The sequence below is a fragment of the Gossypium hirsutum genome, chromosome D13, assembly GCF_007990345.1.
Source record: "Gossypium hirsutum isolate 1008001.06 chromosome D13, Gossypium_hirsutum_v2.1, whole genome shotgun sequence".
Classification (NCBI taxonomy): Eukaryota; Viridiplantae; Streptophyta; class Magnoliopsida; order Malvales; family Malvaceae; genus Gossypium; species Gossypium hirsutum.
In genome coordinates, this window is record NC_053449.1 from 58842702 (window position 1) to 58853193 (window position 10492).

General features: G+C 32.0%; 1 long non-coding RNA gene across 2 annotated transcripts; it reads right to left on the reverse strand.

Annotated features, from left to right (window-relative positions):
* Positions 1–1304: 1304 nt before the first annotated feature.
* LOC107889812 (uncharacterized) lies at positions 1305–3998 on the reverse strand. Of its 2 annotated transcripts, XR_005923094.1 has the most exons (3): positions 3285–3940; positions 2729–3045; positions 1305–1857 (listed from the first exon to the last, which is right to left on the reverse strand). It is a non-coding gene; the product is annotated as an uncharacterized lncRNA (long non-coding RNA). The 2 variants fall into 2 exon arrangements; XR_005923095.1 differs by having other exon boundaries at positions 2729–3998.
* Positions 3999–10492: the final 6494 nt, after the last annotated feature.

A 10492-nucleotide genomic window follows, 5' to 3' on the forward strand; every position in this document is an offset into this window, starting at 1 on the left:
TGATGTTCTTATCTTGCTCTATTGATTTCAATCTTTAACTTGATTTTCTCTCTCCTCCAGCCTCTATTTCTTGAATCTAACTTGATATTCTAGCTCCCCATAGTCTCCTTATCAATTTTCTCTCTTGGTGGCTATGGAAATTTCTTTGAATTCTAAGTGAAAATAATGATTTTTTTTGTGAGAGGACCAAATTGTAAAGAAAGCAAAACTTTCTTTCTTTCTCTCTTCTTCTCACGTTGATGCATGGAAAAATGATGGGATGATGGCTTCCTTCTTTCTTTCCACATATATATGCACTAAATAAAATAATAAAATATCATTAAGAAAAAAAATCAAATCAAAATATAATAAACTAATATTTATTTAATCTAAAATATCTCCAACATCATCATTATTTTCTAGATTTATCTCTCTTCTAATTGACCATTTTGCCCTTTTGATCTTCTAAAATTTCATCCTTGAGTCATCACTTAATTTGGTAAAATTACGATTTAATCCCTCATAAATCTTCATCTATTCAATTTGGTCCCAATTCATCCATTTTTCTTAGTTTCTAGATTATTCCACCCTTAAAACATTTACACTATTGATCCTTCAACTTTTTTATATTTACATTTTAACCCCTCAAATTTTGAGTATTTACTATTGGGTAACAAAACTTTTATTACTTTTACAATTTAATCATTTCTTGAATTAATATGTCATAATATACTTCCCAATGTTTTCATAACTCAAAATTCTCCTCTTTGTCACTTTATTTCCTTACTATATCAAAAATAATATCTTACTGTAAAAATTCGGAGTATTACATGTAATCTAACAGAATGTCTCTAAAAGTGGCAAAAGAATCAACAAGAAACCTAATATTCCACCATGTTTAACCCCAACGATCTTCTTGCAATGGAAGAATATGGCAACCAAACAACAACACAAGAATTCCAAACAATAATAAGCATCCAAGCCAAAAAATATGGAACTTTCCCTTTTTATATTTACCACTCTCCAGTATTAGATAATAGATAGAGATATCTAACTACCAAGGCTAAATCTAAACTATATAGCAACTCTTTTCAAATATTAATAGAATTAAAAGAGCCCATAAGCCAAGCTAATGAAAAGCATAGTGAACAATGAACAAAAACATGGAAGGAATTCATGATATATAACAGCATTTCAACCAACCTGGATTTGAGTAGCATATTGTTTCTTTAAATCTACTTCTGTATATAATTTTTCTTTACCAATCTAAGTACTTCCATAAATAGGAAAACTTCCAGCTCGAAAAAAAAAGAGCACACACAACCTTTCACTTAAAACGTGAAACACATGCTTAAGATGAAATTGATAAAAGGAGTAAGTGCACCCCGCCAACCCACATACAAAAAAAATGGCAAACCACAAATTAACATAAACGGTCGTTCATGTTCCTTGTCTCATTGTTCATTAAATTAAAAGTGTTCCATGCAAAAAATGGGCATGCACGTCACACAATTATCACTCATAGCTGACTTGTCATCTACACTCATCCTAGAGAAGAGATCATCCACATTTTTTCTTCCCTTTAGCAGTGTGAAATGAGACATCTGCAAAGGGATCATCATCATTTTTCAGTTCACTGGTGCTGAGATTAGTACCAATACCATCTCCAAGTAAGTCATCAATAAGAGGTGCTGCTGTCCGTACTGCAGTATTTTGATCATTTTGATCTTTTGTGGAACTATCTAGTCCATTGTAATCATCTGGATCACCAGTGTCAACCAGGTCAGGCATTTGAACAGGTGTGGTCTCAGCTTTCAAAAACTTTTCTGAAGTACTTGCCAAACCACCAGGTTGTTCCCCATTCAAAAGGACTAATACCTGTTTAATAAGCAAATATATATATGTCAACTGTGGCATCTATTTCATTAACTCAGTAAATTGTATCCTACCAGCTTTAAATTAGTATTCAATGTAAATAATAACTTTTTAAAGTCAGAGAGCACTATAGATCATAACATTTAAAGCAATAAAGATTGAAGTACAATATCATATGAAGATCATGATTACTGTCATTTTGCTGAAGAGAAACCAAAACAAGGGAACTTTAACATAATGTGACATCAATTGAGAGCCATATTAAAATATCTCAATCTGTAGGTTCAAGGAAAAGGTAGAGATGGAACTGTCCTCAAATAATAATGGAGAGGAAACAAAAGACTGATCAAAATGAAGGGTCTTAATTCTCTGAACTGATGTTTAAGGGGAAAAAATGAAGCAGCAACCAAAATTTAATTAATAGATAATAGTAGTTTCCTAGATTTTTTTAATTAATATTATTTAAAAGAAGCACCAACAAACAACACATTAGATTTGCATAAATATGCCATCAATAAATGCAATACCTTAATGAACTCAAACAGGATGGAAACTCAATTGGCCTTCCTACACTTATCATGAAACCAAAATACAAATAACATTTCAAGTGAACCTCAAAAAAAAAAAAAATTTCCATATCGCTAAAAGCAAGTTGTTAAGCATAAGTTTGTTCAATTTTCCTTTATTTCCCATGACATTAGTTTACAGAATGAGAACTTACTGTAGTTGCTACATAAAACAAATGGGGAAATGAGAAAGAACCTACAAGCATGCCATCAAAAACAATGCTCTGGGCTGGCATTAAAGCATAACAAAAATGATATTTTCATCTTTCTAATTAAAAGTAAAACAGAGGGTTGACTGAGATATTTACCTTGTTAGCCTTTTCTCTGAGGGAAGCTTGGGGAGACTCAGAACATCTCAAAACAACTTATTTGTTCTCGGTAAAGTAAGAAGCCACAACTAAGAAATGCTCATCTTCCTTTTTCCTCAAAATGGACTCAAGCACACATACAACTTTCAGATACTATGGTTATCAATCCTCATTTATTGCAAGAAATCATTTTAAAACTAAAATTGAGACAATAAAACTACAATGCCAACCACAAATGAATAGCAGAAACACAAATGCTCAAACTCAGCTGACTCTGGAACACTGTGATGCTCAATATACCAACCGGATATGTGATCCTAAGAAACAAGTTTAAACACCTCACAAAATCATGATGAATGAAACAATAGTAATACTAGCTCATTACTTCCACCTTTCTGGTTAGCTGGAAGCACTACTTTTTCACTTTCTAAACATTTTGAAGGAAACAAAAAGTGCTAACAAAAGCTAAGTCAAACTACAACTTCAATAGAAAATTTAACAAAATTCAATCGAAAATCATTCAAAATCATTGAAAACAACTGAATAGAAGAACTACCCGCTGTGAGGAGTTCGAGTGTCTTGATTAGCCGGCGTGGGAACATAAACCGGATTGACGGAGACGGGTCTATCGGATGCCGTAGAAGAAGTTTCGGTATCAGTCCCAGCGATGGAGCTGCATGCGATGATCGGCGAGTTCGATCGAAACCCTAACCTGAGAGGGCGGAGGCGTCTAGGAAATAGTCCATTGAAGTTAGAAGATTGGGATAATTTAACGGGGGTTTTGGAGTTTAGAGAACGAAGACCAATATAACAAGAAGAGAAATGGCGAAGCTCGTTGATAGAGTTGAGGGTTGGAAGGAAAGGGGAAGAAGAATGAAAAAAAGAAGATGCTTCAGACGTGAGAATGAAAAAGAGGTAGAAGGGTAAAGTTGAAACTCAGACACGCTGAATGGGTATTCCGTGGGTAGAGTGCCGAATGGTAAACGGCAATTTTGCCTTGAATAAGGCTGTATGGAATAGGGCTGTAATAGCCCATTACAGCCAACCAAACAATGGAATAGACAAACATGCTGTAAATGAAGCTCATCGAGCCTCAAGTTCCCCCATCACGTAATCCCGGAGTCATTGTCGTTGCACCCCAAGGGCTTCGAGTAGTCTAGGGGCTCCACAAGTCCATTGTTGTGTGACCCTTGCAACCCAAGGTGGAGCCTGAGGTGTCTGAAAGCTTCGCAAGCCACACCCTAACCTTAGGATCACAGGGCCTCTTGTCGTCCTGCAACTAATAATATTTAATTTAAAATTTGTAGTTCAAAAAAAGTTGATGGAAAATAGAAATTGTGATTATTATGCATTTAAAAATAATAATTTAATAAAAATTGTGATATTATATTTTTAAAAATAATATAATTTAACTTAGGGATAAATATCAAAATTATAAATGAAGTTTGGTTCAATACACAATTTGATGTATGAATTTTGATTTGATGTAATTACATAAATGAAAATTTAATTGTATTTCAAATGTATACACGAAACTTTGATTTTAAGTCAATTGTATACACTTGAAGAAATAAATATATCAATTTATTTTCATATTGAATAAATATAATTATTTGTGTATCCAATATGTTAAGGCAAAATGACGTGATATTGATAATTGTATTAGTAATTTGTGAAAATTAAATTAAATTAAGATCTAATGTATAAAATTACACAATCAAAGATCATGTATAGCATTTCATATTAGACCAAAATTCATGTGCAATTTTGGACATTATCCCTATAATTTACAATTATTATTTAAAAAAGTTTGATATAAATAAAGTTTTACTAATTTTAAAATAAAATTATTACTTAATAGACTAGTAATTATAATTTAATTTGCAAATATTAATTAAAAATAATTATGATTCAATTTTGACATTATTATAAAAAATATTTTTATTTTATTTTAAACAAAATTGGGCTAAAATTATTAATTAAATAGAAATCTAAACATCTTAATTATCACTTAATCAATATTATAGTTATATATAAATTAAAATAGATATTGTTAGCAATAATAAGTTAAAATTATATAAAAAATGGAGCATTAAAGCCATACTTTTTCGGACAGGCAATATCGAAACATATTCGAATGACGGCACCAGAGATAAATAAAATATTATTTTAATTGATGACGAGATAATATAATATTATAACAAATTTTTTTTAAAGTTGGTTATACTATAGAAAGCAAACAATCCTAAATCCGTTGTCATATTTGTCTGTTAATTGTTTGGTGCGGGTGAAAAATATTTTGTGGATTTGTTTTGAAAATAAATTCAAATTTCAAAAATTATTTTTTAATCGTTAATTCATTGTAAATGTCCTTTTATCTACTTTTTCATATAATTTCAAATATGGATATATATTAAACAATTTCATTATAGATTTTGATCATATCTGCTCTTTTGGAAATGATGCTTAGAATTATCCATAGCCCCTCCCCAATCCATAAATAAAAGGATAATGCGGCTTCAGCGTATTTAAACTCACGTCCTCCTGCATTTGCAACAATACTCACACCAATTGAGTTAAGACTCAATCAGTATTTACCATTTATATTTGGATTTTAGACCAAAAAAAATGGAAGAATCAAATTTCCACCAACATTAACATTTTCCTTTTGGGTCAAAGTTCACAATTCCATATTATATAAAAGTAGGAATACATTTACAGGAATGGGAACCAACATCTCAAGTCGAAGCCAAAAAGCTAACTATAAAAGGCAAAGAAGGATCTAAGCCCCATATAAGGCAAAACCTCATAGGTGAGTAAAAACCTATTATAGTGGAAAACACTTATAGCTTGTTTGGTTCACCGTGTTGGGTATGCGATTACGCCTCTATTACGCGCGCCCCACCAATTCCTGCGTTTGGTTCGCTGTAATGCCCTATTACGGGCTTATGCGGTTACGGACGTAAACACGATATTCCCTGCTTCCTGGCCGATTTGTATTCCCTTCCAAAAACCACGATTACCCTATTACGGACGCATTCCTAAAAACCTTCTCTGTTTTACCCTCGCCAAAATTGACCTGCAGCCTCTCCCTCTCACTCCCTTTCGAAATCGCCGAAATCGACCTCCCAACAGAAGCTGTTTCTGCAAAATCACCTCCACCCTCTCCCTCTCCGTCCCTCCCGAAATTGCCTCTCCTGTTTCACTCCATCATCTCAGATCTCTGGCCCAACTGTTTCGGTAAGTAGTTCTTCTCTTTTTTTCATCTCGGATTTTTATTTTCTTCCTCATGATTTTCTTTTTATCATTTTATTTGTTTATTCCCACCAATTATTCCCACTGGCCGAATGTTGTTTATTTTTAGAACTGATTTGGTTTAGTGGATTTTGCCCAATGATGGAAAACTCATTGAATGGAGCAGTTTGACTGATTTTCGCTTTAGAGCATTTACTATCATCATCTGTTGTTCAATTCCTTTTCCTCTTCCTCTTCCTCCCCTTCTGTTTCTCTATCCTTTCTGGTTTCTGTCTATAACTCTCTCTTCTTTCCCTGTTCTCTTTCTCTATTCTTTCTATCTATAATTCTATTTATCTTCTTATTGACACAGATGATGGTTGATACTGTGAATGACCAGATATAGCTATGAGATCTGAGGGCTTTGTTGAACATTTTGATTGTAGGATTATCATTCTGTTTTTTTCTCATGTGATTTGCATCTTGATTATACTCATGCGTACCCTTAGCTGAATGCATTGTTATTAGCGGTTTTCTGTAATGGGATTGTATTTTTGGCTGTTAATTGGCCCTTAGTAACTCCAGTACAGTATGGAATTGTAATGCTATCGAATAGTTGTATGATCTCATTGGATATGTTGTATGGGTCTTTAGTTTCATTTATCTTATGAACTATGTCAATCTCACTGGCAATGTCATACTTGAAATTAGTCTTTTGTTGCTAGATGAAGCTTCATTTCCTTCTTGATGCTTTTATTGCGTCTATTTCATCAATTATTGTATTCGTTTCTTCTTTAGTTGCTAATTTGAAACCATTAAACATTTTAATTGTCTGAGAAAATATTGTGAACCCTTTTTCTGGTTTAATCCCAACTGGTATTTGTAAGTACGTTACCTTCCTAGTGATTCACTATGGTTCTAGTCAATATTTCACTGCTTTTGATACCATCTGTGTGGTATATGCTTAATGAATTTCAAAGGTTTTGGCATGTGCCCAATGGCGAGAAGAAGTTGATACATTGGGTAGTTCTTTTGCTACTTAGTCTTGTTGTTGTTTACCTTTTTCACCGAGCTCTAAAATTATTGATTGGAATGAAAGTCATGAGCATCACTATTGTTGAATTATGTTACTAAATTTATATTTCTTTCTTTGAAATATATCTTTCTTTATTGTTGTTATAGGACTTTTAGGGTATCTTAAGCTTGATTAGAGCCTTGGTGACCATTGTACCTTTTGCTTTCTCAGTATATACTCTTTTAGTAAATCATAGTTTCTTCTTTCAATGATGTTATGTAGGGTTTTAGAAACCTGTGCCTTGGGTTTCATTGAGACTTATTGTTGCTTTTGCCCCATAATGGAAAACTCATTTTTTATTGAATGGTTCTGGTTTTATATTCTTCTCTGCCTTTTGCACTCCACCTTCTTGTGGATGTTCACAATATTTTCAAGGTTCACAATATGCTTAATGCGTCTACGATTTAGGTTTAGTTTTTTTTAACAAAATCCTTATGGCATTTGAATGGCAACCTGTTGTTTGTATTTTACGGAACCTATAGATATAGACCTCATATTGTTGAATGAATTGCATGCTTCTGCCCTTGTTATTTGTTCTTTCTTTTCTTTTGCTCGTTCTTTTGCTTAAAATGCGGCTGTCTGTCACTAGGTTGATTGGTTGATTGACTGTTTGATTGACTGTGATTCCTTTGCTGTAACTTTGCTTAAAATGCTTAGAAGTGTAAATTCTTTTGTATATTAGCACCCTTGTTAAATTTCTTACAAGTGAGGTTCCAGTAAATTGATGTTCTATGTGAACTTCTGTAGGTATTGGACTGTTAGCTACCGATTTGCTCCAGACATAAATCGTTGGCAAGCTGAAGCTGTAATTGCATTTCAATAGGTATTTTATAGTTGTAATAACAGTAAATTGGACTGTTTTTTATGGTTTACTCCATAATAATGTTTTTATAGTTATATTTTGCAAGTGTTGATGTAATAAGTCGATTTTTATTGGTATTGAATTATTTGAATTTGGGATCGAATTTCTTAAGTTGAGGTAGTTTGTAAATTTTAACCGAGCAATTACGAGACTTGTACAACGCATTAATTAAATGTGTATATTCATATACAACTCATTAATTAAATGTGTATATTCATATACTACTCATTAATTAAAAATATTTCTAAATAATTAAAATTAAAAATATTATTTTAATAATATTACATATATATCAACTTTTGAACCATTATAAATTAAACCTAATCCAATCATGAGTAAATAAAATAAAATAAAAATTGGATCATTACATATAATCAAGTAAACAATTTGATTAAAAAACATATGGATAATATATTAAAATTGGATCATTACATATAATCAAGTAAACAAATTGATTAAAAAACATATGGATAATATATTAAAATTGAATCATTAGATATAATCAAGTAAACAACTTGATTAAAAAACATATGGATAATATATTAATTGGATCATTAGATATAATCAAGTAAACAACTTGATTAAAAAACATATGGATAATATATTAATTGGATCATTAGATATAATCAACTTGATTCTAAACTACGGTTAATGTTAAATTTGTAACATTGTTGTACATAATTTAGTTAAGATTCTAAACTAGTATTATTCATTTTTCTTTGATAGTGTGATATTGCTTCCTATTGAAGCGGTTTGTTTGATTGCTTCCTCCACCCACAGTTGAGCTTCTTCTTTTCACACAATCACTGTAAGTTCTTTGGCAATTAAATTATTTAATTTAAGTTTACTGTTATTGAAATTATGACTGGAGAAATGTGACCCTTTTAAATAAATTTGACAATATGGAACACATTAATATCTTGCAGTAATGGCTCGTCTGTCTTTAATTGCACAAACTGTGAGGCGTAAAAGAATTGGAATTGCATTGACAATATGGTTGGAAATCTGTAACATTGCCTGTTGGTTTATACTTACATTGGGTGCCATCGATAGCCTTTATACTTATAAACCAATGATTAGGTCCTATATTTTAGATTTTTATGCACAACGGGATTATGTGAAAAGGCTTGTACATGCTAGTGACGGGACCTGTATTGAACAAGTTAGGATGAATAGATTTGCCTTTTTCAAACTATGTGAGATGTTACAAACATTAGGGGGATTGAAGTCGTCAAGACATATGCTTGTTGATGAACAAGTTGCAATGTTTTTACATATCATTTCCCATCACCTTAAAAATCGAGTTATCAAGCATCACTTCAATAGGTCCGGGGAAACTGTTAGCAGATAATTTCATAGTGTTTTAAATGCTGTCATACGCTTACAAGATGTGTTATTTAAAAAGCCAGAGCCAATTACTGCAGATTCTTCAGACACAAGGTGGAAATGGTTTAAGGTATTGGAATAAGTTTTATATATAGCTTGTACATAATTTAGTTGATTTAGATTTAAATTTAGTATCCTAACTTAAGGTTTTATAACATGTGATATAGAATTGCTTAGGTGCTCTTTATGGAACCCACATCAAGATTAGGGTTCCAGCAGTTGATAAACCTAGATATCGAACGCGAAAAGGTGACATAGCAACAAATATGCTAGGTGTTTGTACACCTGAAATGCAATTTGTTTATGTTCTTCCTGGTTGGGAAGGTTCTGTTGCTGATGGACGAGTTCTTCGAGATGCCATTAGTAGGAGGCATGGACTAAAAGTTCCTTACGGTAAAGTGGATAGTTAGAGGACTTTGAATTATTTATTAAGATCAAACTTTTTTGGGGAATTAATAATTAAGAAAATTTTTTATAGGTTGTTATTATCTAGTTGATGCTGGATACACAAATTGTGAGGGATTTCTTGCACCTTTTAGAGGACAACGATATCATTTGAATGATTGGCGTCAGGGTTATCAGCCAAGTACTCCGCAAGAATTTTTTAATATGAAACATGCCCCAGCACGTAATGTTATTGAAAGATGCTTTGGGTTATTAAAAATGAGATGGGGAATACTTAGGAGTCCATCATTCTATCCTGTAATGGTGCACAATAGGATCATTATTGCATGTTGTTTGTTTCATAATTTTATTCGAACCCATATAAGTATTGATCCTATTGAAGCGGAGGTGGGAGAAGGATTACCTAGTAATGTGTTAGATGACGATGAACCGAATATCGTCAATATTCATCCATCGGATGTTTGGGCTACTTGGAAGATGGAACTAACCAACCAAATGTTCGATGAATGGCAAGCATCTAGACATTAGTTAGGTTTAGGGAGAAAATTAGTTTGAGTTCATTTGTTTATGTTATTTTATGTATATAGTTTGTGAAACTTCAGTGGTGTTTTTGTGTTTTTTGTATTGTACTAAACTTGTTGAATTATAATTTGATTTCTTTTCATTCATCATGTGTTATAATTTTATTCTTTATGAGTTTTTTATTCATGATATTGAACTCAATTTTAATTTTATAAAGTGTTCACCTTTTGATTCATGATATTAAACTTAATTTTAATTTGTTTTTTTTCTTAAGATAATT